Source organism: Triturus cristatus, chromosome 7 (assembly GCF_964204655.1).
Source record: "Triturus cristatus chromosome 7, aTriCri1.1, whole genome shotgun sequence".
Lineage (NCBI taxonomy): Eukaryota > Metazoa > Chordata > Amphibia > Caudata > Salamandridae > Triturus > Triturus cristatus.
This window is the reverse complement of record NC_140590.1, coordinates 1564874540-1564891239: the sequence shown is the minus strand read 5'-3', so window position 1 is coordinate 1564891239 and position 16700 is coordinate 1564874540.

Sequence of the window (16700 nt, the reverse complement as noted above, 5' to 3'; positions counted from 1 at the left end):
TCCATGTACTCTCGCATGACTTCGTTCAAGAAGAACTGGAATGCCGCCGGGGCATTACAGAGCCCGAACGGCATCACCAGATATTCATAGAGCCCAAAACGGGTCTTGAACGCTGTCTTCCACTCATCCCCTTGTCTGACCCTCACCAAGTGATAGGCCCCTCGTAGGTCTAGTCGAGTGTAGATGACTGCCTTACGCACTTGGTCCAACAGAACGCTGATGAGTGGCAACGGGTACCTATTCCTGATGGTGTTCTTGTTCAGACTCCTGTAATCGCAACATGCTCTCAGCTCGCCATTGGCTTTAGCTATAAAAAACAAGGGAGAGGCTGCAGGGGAGCGGGATGGCCGGATAAATCCCAGTGCCAGGTAGTGGTCTAAGTACTCCCTCAGATGTCGTGTTTCAGGCTCGGACAATGCATATACCCTACACGTGGGGATGACGGCTCCCTCCACCAGGTCAATCCGACAATCGTATGTCCTATGTGGAGGAAGACGTTCCGCCTGTCTCTTATTGAACACGTCTTCGTATCCTGCATACACCACCGGCAACTCCACCTCTTTTTCTGCCGCCGTAGCGACACAAAAGGGGTATGTCAAGGCCAGGGCCAGCGCTTGATGTTTCTGTAGACATCTGTCCACACAACCTGGTGAGAGAAACCGGACCGTCCGGGCTTTCCAATCCACCGTCGGGTTGTGGCAACAGAACCACGGCATTCCTAGAATAACCTCATATTGAGGGGCCTCGATGATATTTAATTCTATGGCCTCTATATGCTGATCGGGCCCATCTCTTAGGGACATCTTCAGGCTTTCGGTATGTAGTGTAATGCGACCAGATTTCAACGGCTCTCCATCTACGGCCAGTACTTCCTCCGGGGAGTCCCTGCAGACTACCCCTATCGATAAAGACCGTACCAACCCCTGATCTATGAAGTTGCCAGTGGCCCCCGAGTCCAACATTACCAGTACCTGATGCACCTGCTGCCCTACTTCTAGCCCGGCCTGTAACACTATGTGGGCTTCAGTGCGGGTGGACCGAGTCGTGGTCAACGACGGTATTCTCCACTCCGTATCCCCCGAGGGTCCCCCCAGGCTCTTCTCCAAACCGCTGCTTTCGTTACTTAAGGTAGACGCCGCTGCCCTCTTTCCTCTGTACAATGTATGGGTGGTTTTGGGTTTCGCCGGACATTCGCGCACGAAATGCCCGCGTTTCCCGCAATACATACAAAGGCCTAGGGTGCGGCGGCTTTCCCTTTCGGTTTTGGACAAAGGGGCTCTCACTGCCCCTACCTCCATCGGTTCGCTGTCAGAGGCCACCGGAGCCGTGTCTCTCCGTGCGGATCTGTAAGTGGACCCTATCCCTCTGTGTCTATCTCCCATCCTTTCCGCCATGCGCCCATCCAGTCGCAATACCAGATTCATCATGGCGGTGCACGTGGTAGGCTGGGGGTCCATCTGGGCCACTAGGTCCTTGAGATCCTCGCTCAATCCCTGGTAGAACAAGGACATCCGCTTGTCTTCGGGCCAGGACGTCTCTGCCACCAACCGGTTAAAGGAGGTGAGGTAGGTAACCAGGTCGCTCTTCCCTTGCCTCAAGGAGAGCAATTCTCTGTCGGTACTGAATGTGGTGGTTCGTCTGTCGAACACCGCTTCAAAAGCCGCTCTGAACGCGTCCCAGTTGGACAGAACCATATCATTGTTTCTGACCAACGGGACCGCCCAAGAGGCCGCGTCTCCTACTAGATAGGATATCGCAAACGCTACCCGTGAGTGATTGGTGGGAAAAGAGGAGGGCTTGCACGAGAAATATAGCATAATCTGAGTCAAGAAGATTTGTATCTTTTGGGGATCTCCGGAGTACCGTTCCGGACTGGCTAAAGGAATGGGCGGTGGCACCGTCACCTGAATCTGCGGGCTGCCCCGTAGGGAGGCATCGAAGGGGTTACGCGTCGATCTATCTATCCTGTCCCTCAGGGCTGCCGTCTCGGCTCGCGATGCCACTAGTTCCTGCTGGACCAAGGCTAGCGCTTGTACTACTTCATCTAAGGTGGCCATGTCGTACACCTCGGACCAGGAGGAGCACGATTCGTGGGTGCGTTATTCTGTTAGGATTGCTGAGCTCCTCAGGGTCCGAGCGACGTAATAGGGGTCCACCTCCCGATATCCCCGGGCTCCAACCAAAAGGTTACAGAGCCCAAAGGCGATCAGGCGAGGGAAAACAGGAAGGGGGGGAAGGGACAGCGGGGAATAGAACCTGAAAGACAAATGGCACAAAAGTTATATCGTAGTTACAACGTCTAGCTACTCTCATATAATTCTCACTAGAAAGGTAGTTACCATGTGTAGTGGGAATCCTTCCCCGCGATCACTGAGATACCTCTCTCAGGACCGCAAAAATCTCACTCCAATACCCAGGCGTATTCAATGTCTGACAGCCACCACACTCAGCTTCAGTCACACCCGCAAAGTCATGAGCCTCAGTCTTTCTTCAGACCCGAGGTGAAGTCATCCACTCCCTAAGCGCTCATTCTGCTCCGATGTACTGACTGTTGGCTTCCACGGTTACTATACCGCCGCCTGAGTATACCAAATAGATAGCGCTCCTTCACACCCGTGAGGATCAACACGCTACTAGTCTTGCTTCCCCAAAAGTACCACTGCTGCTCGATGGTTATTCCTCACCACCCATACAGCAGGTGGGTTGCAAGGCTTCCCCTACTCCTTAGTCCCCCTGCTCAGCCGAGCAAGGCTTGGTCGGGATACTCCTCCTCCGAACCCGGAGGGGGTCTGTGTGGGGTGAGTAGCACCCTCGAAAATAGTACAAGTCTGGTGCACCTCCTATGGTGCCCCCCCAAGTGATATCCGCTCCTCGCGGACCTACGGTTCTGCACTCTCGCTTCCCTCTGGGTTACGAGCGCGTGAGTACGGGGAAAGGAGCCAGGGACTCGCTTCCTACCTGCTCCTGAACGAATCACGGCAGACGCTGGATGTTGTCCTTCCGCCGTGCGCGGCTTCCGTCTGCTCGGTGCCTTAAACTCCAGGTGCTCTCTGAGGACAATGCGCAGCTCCGCTCGTCTGCGGCGAACACGGAAGTTTCCTCTGGAAAGTAGAATAACGCACACCTTCGGCTGCGGGGGACGTCGTTATATGGGCGTCCACTTCCGGGTCCTCGAGGCTGCTGGGAAATGTAGTCTAAACGCTAGGTAGGCGCGTCGGCCTACGAATCCTGACAGTACTGACACTGATATTGGCCGAGTTACTAGAGCTAACATTTCTACCAATGTTAGCTCTAGTAACTCAGCCAATATCATTCTTGACACTTGATAAATCACTAAGGGTTTCACATCTGGTATTAGCACTAATGCGTTACTAGATGACGCTTTGATTATCAAGCAGTGAGGGTGACTAAGGGCGTTACTTAGAGTTTGGCAGATGTGGGGCATTCACCAAAAATTGGCATTTGTCACGTTTGTCCGATTAATAGTTTATGCATGATTAGAGGATGGAGCCTCTGCCAGTTTATGGCAGATGCCCCCTTTCACCAAACTCTAAACACCCCAGGAAAAACTGAGGCTGGCACCCATGGTACTAGGACTGAAAGCAACAGGTGCTGAGGCTTGTGTTTTGGTATTTATATAATGATGGTGACTGGGTTACAACAGCTTGCATTGGCAGTACTGATACTGATAGTGACTATATAGCTTTGTTAGAGGTACTGATGCTGTTAAGTTATTACGTTTCGCAATGTTGGTGCTGGATAAGGGTGGTGTTGGCTTTTCCAAAGCTGGTAGTGCCTCAGAAGTAGCACTGGTTTTATCCATTTAAATATTGTAATGCTACCACAGTTTATCATGACACTTGTTGGACTTGTCCCTTTTTGCAGGTTCATCCCTAAACATTTTGCCTTTCTCCTAACCTTTTTTCTGACATGGTGTTTGTGGTTTTAGGACTCTAGGTGTCAGAAGTCGAGCGTCTTGTACCCTTTTTGTATGTAAATCCCCGTGAAACATCAAGTCCCAGAATGTATTGTAGGAGGTAGTTCATTGTATGCCTTACCATGCTGCATTAGGACAAGTCAGGTGACTGCTACCGGCATATAGCCTGCCTGCTCCAATTCCTGATTGCTTGGCCTTCCTTCCTGTTTGAGGACCACGCCCCCTTCTTCATGTTTGGAGCTCCCCGTAAATGGCTGCCCGCCATTATCCCGTCTGACCTGTTTCCTTGGAATCTGCTTTACGAAATACCTTTTGTCTCGCGCTTGGAAAGCGCTCCTGCTACCTTTCGTCTGGCGCTTGGAAAGCGCTCCTGCTACCTTTCATCTCGCGCTTCGGAAAGCGCTCCTGCCTTGCTGTTGTCAACTGGGTGAACAACGCGGCTGAAAGCAATCAGTGTTACTTTGTATCACGTCTTTTGACGACTGCGTGAGGAAACGCAGTTGCATCTAATTCTCGTTACTTTGTATCCCGCTGGTTACCATCTGCTTGAGGAAGCGCGGTGGAATAATTTTCACTTGACTTTACCTTCTCTACATGCGGTAAGCGTTGGGAATCTTTTTGAACTTTAAAGGAGTACTGCACTGTTGAATTCTTTTTTTGGATAAAAGACTGTACAAACTTTATTGAAAACTTTATTGACAACATCTGGGTACAGCGTTTCTACAGGATTACAAACCTTGCACTGCCCAACATTTATCAGCAGCTCCTGGGCCTCTGTCCTGTTTCTTTTTACCTTATTAATATCACTATCAGTGCACAGCCTACCGTCAAGGTTGAGAAAGGACTACAGGCCCTATTCGGTGTGTGGAGGAACATTAAAGACAGCGCGTGATAAGAAGCTGTAAGCTCCTATTGTTTGTGGGTCCAGCTTTTCTCTCATTGGATTCAGAGTACTGCAACTTCCTTTGTTTGGTTCCTTTCCTTCATAAAAAGAGACCTCAGTTTGATACCAATCTTGGTCATGTAAGTATGAGAAGGCATATAATGTATATAAGTAGTATGGGATATTAACAAGGAGATAGGGCTTATGTGTTCCTTTTTGTTTTCTGTCTCCCTGTAGGAACCTGATATCCTGTGCCTGACTTCTATGTAGAAGACCTGGTGGTCCTTTATGGTCTCTTCACTCTCTAAGGGGTCTACATCTTACTGTAGTGTGTTCTATACCTATAGAGGAGTAGATTCTGGGAGAGCGAAGAGATATTATCTACGCTCCCGTTGATATTGGAACCTCTGTCGTTGGGACAAAGACCGGACAGAAGGCCAAGCCCACGTATTATTAATATCCCCTGAGCGAAGATGGATAAAGGCGCTTCATATGAGCCGTCTCTGGTAGACCCTTTGTGCCCAGATAATCCTGACATTACCATGTCAGAGTTAGCAAATACTGTAGTCACTTTACAGACCGAACTCAGAGAGTTAAGGGGTGAAAATCAACGCCTAGTAACTGAACTAGGGATATTAAAAACACACACATCATTGGAGGCTGTCAGAACAGGAACATATCCTAAGCAGAAGCGTAGTTACATTCAGCCAGGTCATTTTCACCTCCCATCACCAGACACTTCAGGGTCTCCTGCTCCTACGTCTGCCCCGGTTAATGTAACTGTTGTCACTCCCCCACACACGCCCTTGGCCATGCCTGAACGTTTCAATGGGGATAGCACGAAATATGCAGTCTTTACGAACCAATGCCATCTCCAGTTCCTGTGTCGAGCTGCTGCATTCCCAGATGATGCCGCTAAAGTTGCATTTATCATTTCATATCTAAGCGGGAATGCCGCACTTTGGGCCGTGCCGTTAGTAGACAACGACGATCCTGTCCTATATAATTTGGTCCTTTTCAAAGAGAGAATGAGAAGTTTATTTGCTCGCCATTCATATATGCAGGCAAGCGACAATGAGTTGTTGAACCTGAAACAAGGGTCAAAGGATCTCATTACATATATAACCACATTCAACAGGCTAGTCACAGAGACACAGTGGCCTGAAGAAAAAAGGACTTCCTTATTTTATAGGGGGTTAAAAGATGAATTAAAAGACATTCTGTCTCAGATTGTAGATCATCCAGAGGAGTGTGCGTCTTTTATTGACTTAGTGGTCAAATTGGACCATAGGCTGACAGAAAGAAAAGGAGAGAAGACAAAAGAGGACTATCCTCGTCTTCTTCTTTCAAGAGCTGATAAAAAAGAGCTCAAAGATACCAGTGAGCCTATGCAGATAGGGGGAGTTAGAGGCCCTTTGACTGCGGAAGAAAGAGAAAAACGCAGACGTTTGAATTTGTGCTTGTACTGTGGTAAGGGAGGGCACTTCGCTAGAGAATGCCCTGTGAGGCCAAAAAAATTAGGCAGCAGTATTCTGAATAAATCTGGTGCTGTGTCGGTTTCGGAAAACTAAGTGACTTGGTAAATTTAGGGATCGATTTCCCAAGTCCTTCCGTGTCTCAGATCTCTCAGTCTGTTCCTAATCACTTATCTACTGTGCCCAAACATTTTATTATATCTGTGGTATTCATTCTACCCTCCCAACTTAGAAAATCCATGGCTATATTAATAGATTCGGGGGCTACCGGGAATTTCTTAGATATCACAGTCGCTAAAGCCCTTGGGTTGCAATTTATCACAAAACAACATCCCGAAAAAGTGCAAGCTGTGGACGGATCAGAGTTGTCATCAGGATTGATTGAACATCATACACCAGACATTATCATGGTGTGTGAAAATGGACACTCAGAAGTAATCTCATTTGATCTCATAGATACTCCCACGTTTGGGGCCATTTTAGGTGTACCATGGTTACAACGACACAATACCTTTATAGATTGGGTTGCTAGAACAGTAACTTTACGGTCCTCCTTTTGTACATTGCATTGTTACAGTGAAACGGCGCTTTGGCAAACGCCTTTATGTTGTGCAACTTCTTCATCCTATACCTCTAGTCTGCCTGTTGAGTATCAAGACTTTGCTAACGTGTTCGATGAGGTAAAAGCGACAGCTCTACCCCCACATAGATCATATGATTGAAGAATCGATTTAATTCCTGGAGCCGAGCTGCCCATCAGTCGAGTGTATGCATTGACCGAACCGGAGACGAAAAATCTGTATGATTACCTGCAAGAGATGTTGAAGAAAGGTTTTATTCGACATTCTACTTCACCGGTCTCCTCGCCTCTTTTCTTCATTCCCAAACGAGAGGGAGGATTAAGAGCGTGTCTGGATTACCGCGCCTTGAATAAGGCGACGGTGAAAAACAAATACCCTCTTCCACTCATCTCCACTCTCTTGGATCAAGTACGGAAGGCGAAAATATTCACCAAACTCGATCTCAGAGGAGCCTACCACTTGATCAGAGTAAGAGAAGGAGATGAGTGGAAAACGTCATTTCGTACTAAATTCGGGTTATACGAATATTGTGTTATGCCGTTTGGACTCTGTAATGCTCCAGCCACATTCCAATTTTTTGTAAATGAAATACTTCGAGATTATTTAGATCTCTTTGTGATCGTCTACATTGACGACATCCTGATCTATTCACAAAACACTCAAGACCATGTAAACCATGTCAGACTAATACTGCAACGTTTGCAAGATCATCAGTTGTTTGCCAAATTGGACAAATGTTTGTTTCACACACAAAAAGTTGATTTCCTGGGCTTTGTTATTTCACCTGAGGGGATTCACATGGATCCTGCCAAGGTATCTGCAATCACCAATTGGTCCAGCCCCAAAACCGTGAAAGAAATACAATCCTTTCTAGGGTTTGCTAATTTCTATAGACGATTCATTCATCACTTTTCTGAATTAGTGTCGCCTATCACTAGACTGCTCAAGAAAGGAGTGTCGTTTGATTGGGATAACAACGCCGAAAAGGCTTTCAGGGCCTTAAAAGAAAGATTTACCTCGGCCCCCATCATCAGACATGCAGATGAGACCCTACCTTATTTTGTGGAAGCAGACGCTTCTCAATATGCAGTGGGAGGGGTATTGTCGCAGAGAGATAGGACTTCGGGTACTCTCCATCCTGTAGCTTATTTTTCGAAAACTCTCTCACAAGCCGAACAAAATTACACGATTGGGGAACGAGAATTGTTAGCCATCAAGATGGCTTTTCAGGAGTGGAGACATTATCTGTTGGGGTCACCTCATACTATAACCATCTATTCTGATCACCGCAATCTTCAATTCTTTAGATCAGCCAGAGCCCTCACCCCCAGACAGATGAGATGGGTGTCTTTCTTTTGTGAATATGACTTTATCATCACCTTTCGGCCGGGTGCAAGACACGGAAAAGCCGATGCATTGTCCAGATTAGGAAAAGAGTACTATATCACAGAAGAAACTCCCATACCCATCATTCCCGAAAACAAGATTGTTGCTTTGGAAACAAAAGAGGAGATAACTGCTGACTCTTTTCTTGCCCGACTAGAACTAGAGTATGACAAAATAGGACAAGAACAGTGGGTAGCAGATCCATTGAATACGGTAGTAAACGGTTTGTTTTTTCATGAAGGAAGGTTGTTTCTTCCCTCCCCTGAAACCCGTTCACTAGTATTGAGGTGGTGTCATACCTTACCCTTAGCTGCACATCCTGGAAGTGAAAAGACTCGCCAAACTTGCCAACGGTGGTTCTGGTGGAAAGAAGTGCGTCAGGACATTTCTGACTTTTGTAAAGCTTGTTCTACCTGTGCACGACAGAAATCCATGCATAGTGCCCCTGTGGGTCTGTTACGTCCTTTACCAGTCCCTGAGTGTCCCTGGTCTACTATCAGCATGGATTTTATCACTGATCTACCTACAAGCAGAGGTTATACAACGATTTTGGTGGTAGTTGATATGCTATCCAAAATGGCTCATTTTATTCCTCTCAAAAAACTTCCCAGAGCAATAGAACTCATTGATATCTTCATAGACAACGTAGTGAGGTTACACGGGTTACCCTCGGTCATTGTGTCAGACAGAGGCCCTCAATTTATCTCAAAATTCTGGCAAGGCCTCTGTAAAACTCTCCACATAGATCACAGACTCTCTTCTGCTTACCATCCACAAACTGATGGACAAACAGAGAGAACCAACCAAACCCTTGAACAGTTTTTAAGATGTTTACTGAGTACTATAACCAGTGAATGGAGTAAAGCCCTTCCCTTAGCAGAATTCGCCTACAACAATTCCACGCATTCCGCTTCCAAAATTTCCCCTTTTTTCTTTGTGACAGGGCAACATCCAAAATTCCTCCCTTTACATCTGCCTCCTGAACTGCTAAACATACCTGCTGTACATGAACATCACAAGGTACTTAAAAACATATGGGAACAAGCCACAAGAGAATTACTCGAAACTAAACAACGCATGAAGGAACAGGCTGACAAACACAGGCGAACCGCTCCTGTCTATTCTGAAGGGGATCAAGTATGGTTATCCACAAAGAATCTCAGATTAACAGGACCACGTAAATTCTGGCCCAGATATATTGGACCCTTCCCTATACTTCAGATAATCAATCCAGTAGCCATGAAACTCAAGCTCCCAACTGACATGCAGATACATCCAGTTTTTCATATCTCTCTCCTTAAACCCTTCATTCCACCTTCTATTCCAGAACCTCCACCCCCGCCCCTCACTGTGAAAGGAGAGGTAGAGTTCGAAGTCAGACGGATTGTAGATTCCAGAAGACATCGAGGAAAAATACAATACCTCATAGACTGGGTGGGATATTCTCCTGAAGACAGAACCTGGGAACCAGCAGAGAATGTACACGCCCCAGTTTTAGTCAGGAGATTCCATGCATTGTACCCCTCTAAACCCAGACCTGTTAATAGACCGTTAGGGGGGAGAACTGTCAGAAGTCGAGCGTCTTGTACCCTTTTTGTATGTAAATCCCCGTGAAACATCAAGTCCCAGAATGCATTGTAGGATGTAGTTCATTGTATGCCTTCCCATGCTGCATTAGGACAAGTCAGGTGACTGCTACCGGCATATAGCCTGCTGCTCCCATTCCTTATTGCTTGGCCTTCCTTCCTGTTTGAGGACCACTCCCCCTTCTTCATGTTTGGAGCTCCCCGTAAATGGCTGCCCGCCATTATCCCGTCTGACCTGTTTCCTTGGAATCTGCTTTACGAAATACCTTTTGTCTCGCGCTTGGAAAGCGCTCCTGCTACCTTTCGTCTCGCGCTTGGAAAGTGCTCCTGCTACCTTTCATCTCACGCTTCGGAAAACGCTCCTGCCTTGCTGTTGTCAACTGGGTGAACAACGCGGCTGAAAGCAATCAGTGTTACTTTGTATCACGTCTTTTGACGACTGCGTGCGGAAACGCAGTTGCATCTATTCCTCTTTACTTTGTATCCCGCTGGTTACCATCTGCTCGAGGAAGCGCGGTGGAATAATTTTAACTTGACTTTACCTTCTCTACATGCGGTAAGCGTTGGGAATCTTTTTGAACTTTAAAGGAGTACTGCACTGTTGAATTCTTTTTTTGGATAAAAGACTGTACAAACTTTATTGAAAACTTTATTGACAACATCTGGGTACAGCGTTTCTACAGGATTACAAACCTTGCACTGCCCAACATTTATCAGCAGCTCCTGGGCCTCTGTCCTGTTTCTTTTTACCTTATTAATATCACTATCAGTGCACAGCCTACCGTCAAGGTTGAGAAAGGACTACAGACCCTATTCGGTGTGTGGAGGAACATTAAAGACAGCGCGTGATAAGACGCTGTAAGCTCCTATTGTTTGTGGGTCCAGCTTTTCTCTCATTGGATTCAGAGTACTGCAACTTCCTTTGTTTGGTTCCTTTCCTTCATAAAAAGAGACCTCAGTTTGATACCAATCTTGGTCATGTAAGTATGAGAAGGCATATAATGTATATAAGTAGTATGGGAAATTAACAAGGAGATAGGGCTTATGTGTTCCTTTTTGTTTTCTGTCTCCCTGTAGGAACCTGATATCCTGTGCCTGACTTCTATGTAGAAGACCTGGTGGTCCTTTCTGGTCTCTTCACTCTCTAAGGGGTCTACATCTTACTGTAGTGTGTTCTATACCTATAGAGGAGTAGATTCTGGGAGAGCGAAGAGATATTATCTTCGCTCCCGTGGATATTGGAACCTCTGTCGTTGGGACAAAGACCGGACACTAGGCACTTTGGCACTGCTGTCCAGTGTAAAGTGTGTGTGCTCTCTGTGATAAACATGGTAAGATTGGTCTACACCTGTTTGGCCTATTTAATTTACCTGTCCCTTATAAAGTGGTATCTCATATAGCTAGTAAATTAAATGCTACGGGTGGGCTTGCAGCGCTGATTGCGCCACCCACCAAAGTAGCCTTGCAAACCTATCTCAGGCTTCTGCCATTGCAGGGCCTGTGCTCACAGTGTTACTGCCGCCGTGACGTGGCACCTAAAGTGTGTGACCTGTATGTGACCCTCCCTTTTACTGCATGTCAGTCACCTCTTAGGTAGGCCCTAGCTTTCCCTATGGGCAGGGTGCATTGTAGGTAAAAGATAGGACATGTACCTTAAGTGTGTGACATGTCTTGGAAGTGACAAACAGCCATTTTGGTTTCTCACTACTGTGGGGCTGCCCTCCCATAGGAATGCATTGGGGATTCCCTGATAAGTGTTTCAGTGGTAATTCATGATATGATAGGCGCAGCGTGGTCAAGTTTGGTATATTTGGAATAGTGATAATAAATGCTGCACAATAGTGTGCGCAGATTTATTATAACTATTTTAGAAATGCCACTTTTAGAAGTTGGCATTTCTGTGTGCTATGTGTCTGCCTGCCTGATGTGAATTGCATGTCTGGCTTTTGAGTGACAGGGGCTGGTGAGGTGTGTGTGGCTCCAGGAGGGGCAGGGTGATTCAGCACTAGGCTGAATGGCACATCTGCATTTGGAGAAGTGGGAGGAGTAGCCCCTGGTCCCTAAATAGGCCTGTGCCTAGCCTGTACAATGCTGGCTCCACCCACCTGTGGTGTGTCTGATGACAAGCCCCCACCTGACAAAGGGGAAGAGGAGCCTTGTAAACAAAGTGCTCCAATCCCCCCCTGAACCAATTGCATCTGGTTCCCCCAAAGCCCTGTGCTGCAGACAAAGGAAATGGTGATATAAATATAGGGGCGGTGACCCCATGAAAGGGGTGTGTTGTTCCTGTACTTGCTTGGGCTTGCTGCTGCTGGGGACCCAGGAGGAACCACCATGAGGGCTTGCCTCCCTGCTGGAGGGCCCTGTGTGCTAGCCTTACTGGACCCAGCTATGCCCCTTGAATATTAAAGGACCCCTAGCGCTTCATGAGCGCTATATTTAAACTGCCAGGAGAGAGGAGCTGGCGTCTGTAGCGCAAGGTTGTGAGGGAATCCCTGCGTGTGGGATTCCCCCCTGTGCTCCTCATCTAACAGCAGGAGCCTACCTCATGTTTATGCCGCATTCTTGCTAAAGGAGCGGGTGCCCTCCCTGCACTGTGGTGTCCTGAGATGGCAGGAGCCCACCCAGCATTTTGGTATCTAAAAACGGGAGCACACCCCACATTGCACCGCTGAGAAGAGGAGAAGCCACCTGGAAGCCAGACGGCTGCGCCTGGTTGTGGGCAGGGCTAAGCTGACTGGCCAATTGCAGCGCGGCCAGAGAGGAAGTCAGGCAACGCGGTGTCTGACGTGGGGCGGGGTTCCACGGAGTCCTGAAGTCAGAGCGTACCTCAACGGGGTTCCCGCATCGGTGAAGAGAGCCCTGCATGCTGCCAAGCCTGCCCGCTAACGAGGAGAAGAACCCGGTGAGCGGGGGCTTTTTGAGCCATGGCGGGAGTCGGGGGCAGCCCAGAGGAAACCAGAGAGTCCCAAAAGAAACTCTGGTGAGTGGTGCTGGAGGCAGGCTTTGTTGGGGGTAGGCAGCAACCCCACCTGATTGCAGGCCGCTGCTCGGGGTGACCCGTCTTTTGTGTTCAGCAGCCCGGATGGAGGACCTGGTCCGGCTGAACAGATGGGAAGAACTGGGAAGATTGGTGATGGGTGCAGGCCCTATGACTTGATGATTATTTCAGCCTATACCTCATTTGGGATGGGCATTGCAGGGCAAGCCCAGGACAGGGCCCCCGCTCCAGAATGTCCTAAGTTGGGTGAAGATGACACTAAGTGGTAGTACACTTGCTGAGGGACGGAGGCTCCTGATGAGAGCACAGTAATGATGGTACACTGTTGGACTTATACTACGTGGTACTTGTGTCCTACTGAGAATGTGTTGCCTCGGGTGTGCCCTGAAGAGTAGGTACGTTAGTGCCCTGTTACTAATAAAGTGTTTATGCTTATGAGGATGCCCAGTGTTTAGGCATAATGTGCTCATGCTTCTTATGTTTTTGCATAAGGTGTTTATGCTAATGTGAGGCCTAAGGCAAATGTTATGTATCTGATGTTTCATGCCTACAGGGATGGTCTAATATGATGCTGAGTACAGTATTGCGCCAGTAGTTACTGGTGGTATTTTACATTTACTACTTGTGCTTGTGATGGTTCTGACAGTGGCCCGATTAGCCCTGTCCTGTATATAATCCCCTGTGAATATTGCCTAGTGACGGTTGGCACAGTGTAAATGTGTGATTATGTTTCTAATGTGTTTATGATAATACAAAGGGTATTTTTTATATAATCTTGTGTGGAGTTCCTTTTTATTGTGTGCCTAGTGTGTTGCTGCTGTGTGTGTGTTGCGCAAATGCTTTACACATTGCCTCTGGGATAAGCCTAAATGGGGTGAGCAGGGGTTATCTTCAGTGTGTAACTCCCTTGCCCTGACTAGAGTGGTGGTTTCTGCCTGGCTTTGGCGCAAGCCACAGCCAACCAGAAATCCCATTTCTAATAACACTGTAATCTCAAGACTCTGTGAAGCCAACATAGAGGGGACTGCCCACCACTGGATAACATTCTACCTTCAAAACAGCGCAAATGTCATCCATACCTCTACTTTTGAATCCAAATCCTACACCATAAAAGCAGGGGTCACTCAAGACTTTATCATCTCACCCATACTTTTTAACATCTCCAGGAAGTCGTTACCAGCAATGATCAATGAATTTCAGCTCACCTGCTCTAACTAAGCAGATGGCACACACATACTTCTTAAACTGGAAACCCCCAAAGACATTGGAAACTCTAAAGTCTTCAGTTGCCTCTAAGCCATTGATCATTGGGTGACGTAGAACCATCTGAAATTGAATGCGTCCAAAACTGAAATACTCACCTGTGGTGATTGGAAGTATTATGACCCACTTTCTGTCTAGCCCGACGATCTGGGACCACCTCCTAAAGTATCCAAGGAAGTAAGAAACCTTGGAAGTACCATGGACTCTAAGCTATCAATGAATGCCCAAGTGGATAATTTAGCTAGTTAGCAAGTTCAAGCTTCATTACTATGAAAGCTCTGCGACGCATCTTCCCCCACTTCCCCTCAAGGTCCAAGCCACTATCTCTCTTGTACTGTCTAATCTTGATTATGCCAATTAATTCTACTATGGAAAAGACTACAATGAGTTCAAAACTCTGCTGCCAGGTTGCTCCAACAGTTGAAGCCACAAGCCCACATCTCCTCAGCTTTAAGGGCCTGACATTGTTTCCCTGGTGCCAGAAGATCCACTTTCAAGCTTCTTTGTATCACCCACAAAGCAACACATAGAACGGGACCACATATTATCAGAATGGAAATCACAAAATATATACAACAAAGAAACCGCCGCCTCAGATTGGCGCCCCACCTCAAAATCCCAGCATATGAGGAAAAAAAAAATAATGGTTTTGTCTATTTTTTTAAATTGTGTTGCATATAATGTCAACCTTGAGAAAGCCACAGGCCAGGAGGTAGGGGAGAGGGCGAAACACGTGTTGACTGTTTTTGACACATTCTGGTTCATGTCTTCCGAAACCTTGCCCAACTATAAGGAATAAAAGATTACCCTGCATCAACTCAGGACTACTGACTTTTTGAGCGTACTTGAAACCACAAATGCAGTGCATGATATAGTTGCTCAATCTTGTCCTTTAACAGCCAATGGACTCGTTTTAGTTCATGTTGCCTGGTATGTTTCCCTGACCTGTAAGAGTATTTTCTTTTCCCTGATATATTTCTGTAGGATTACTTTTCATGCAACATGTAACTTGTATAGTGCCTGCTGTGAATGAGTCACTGCAGGATGTCTAGATGATTTCAGAGTGTGGGTGGGTGTTGAGGATGGGGCATGACTGAGAGCTCTGTAGATGAGACTGAAACCAGTAGATATTGTTCACAGTGCCTGTAATTGGGTCAGAAAAGTATCCAAAATACATGATCATCTATTCCTTGGCCTCTCTGTTGCATAGAGAGATGGAATTGGTTACATACAGACCAATGCTTCCCATTCTTCCCAGTGTATTCCCTCCCCATCCTGCACCCTGTCACCCATCCCATCTCTACCACCCTCCCTGTTAGGGAGATTATATGGAACACATTCCAACTGCATGACTGAGAGATCTGGACACAGAATGATGGTTACATATTGGCCAATTTAAATTTTGATTCTTTGGAAATGGAGATGGTACACAGCTGTCAGATGCACACAGAGATTGTCGCACAGGATATTACCAACTGAATGAAGGGATATTAAAATTGGTCCTATACCCCTTTAGATGTCACTCGATTCTCTGGTTCTGGGGATGTATGTCACTTTTCATGCCTGTGATGTTGTTCCTTATTTTTGTCTGCAGGGTAGCTGGGCCCTCCTAAAAGGGATTTCCCAAGGCCTGGCTTGAACTCCACTAGTCAGTCTCTCAAGTCATCTTCTGGAATGGGTGTAGTTTGACCTCTGGCATGCTTATTCATGTTTACTCTGGTTTGGCACCACTCAGGAGCTTCCTGGTCACAAAGGCATTCTAGTATTATGGTGCCCTTCCACTTGGTTTACTAGGATTGGACTTACAGGCAGCCATTTTGGGCCAGAGGCTACGCTATTTGTTTACATGCCGCCACACTACTGTGTTTCTCTTCTTCAGAACTGTGCTACTCCGCTAGCTGCTGCCATCGGGGCGTGGAAATGATCTATGGCGATGTTCCATGCCTCATCATGATTTCTACCCAGAAGCAATCCTTTTCACTGCCCTGGGGTCACGGACACTAGCCATGATTGATTTTATTTGCCTTTGTTGCCAAATGGCATCAGAGCTACCTGGGGTCAGGGTTTGGCACTGTGGGCTCAGTATGTTGGCACACCCCTATCTTGGCCAGAACTTCAAATGCTTTTTTTATCAACTAAACAGAATGCAGGTTTGGTGTAGAGAATGCAATGTTCTTTATGTATTTAGGTAATGGGTCACATTATTTGCTCCTTTATGTGAGTTGTAGTGTACTGCAAAGCAAATCTCTGATCAGGGTCCAGGAAAAGTATAGCACTCCCTGTACAATTTTCTGATATAGATAGGGTTTATCTTTATTTTCTAAAACTGAGATTAATGTAAGGGGATTCTTATACAGATTTGTGAAAGTAAACACAGCTAGGGTATAAGCGAAAGTAAACATTTTTGTTACGCTCATGCAATTTGCATAATTCATACAATTATGCATTATGCAAATTATGTCAAATGTTGAAAGTGAAAGGCAAAGGAGAGGGAGCGCAAAGCCTATCTTCCCAGCGAAGTTCACCCAATTGCTTTCTGGTAAATGCAGTATGCTTACTTCAAAGTTGCTGTAGTTTTTCACCAAAAT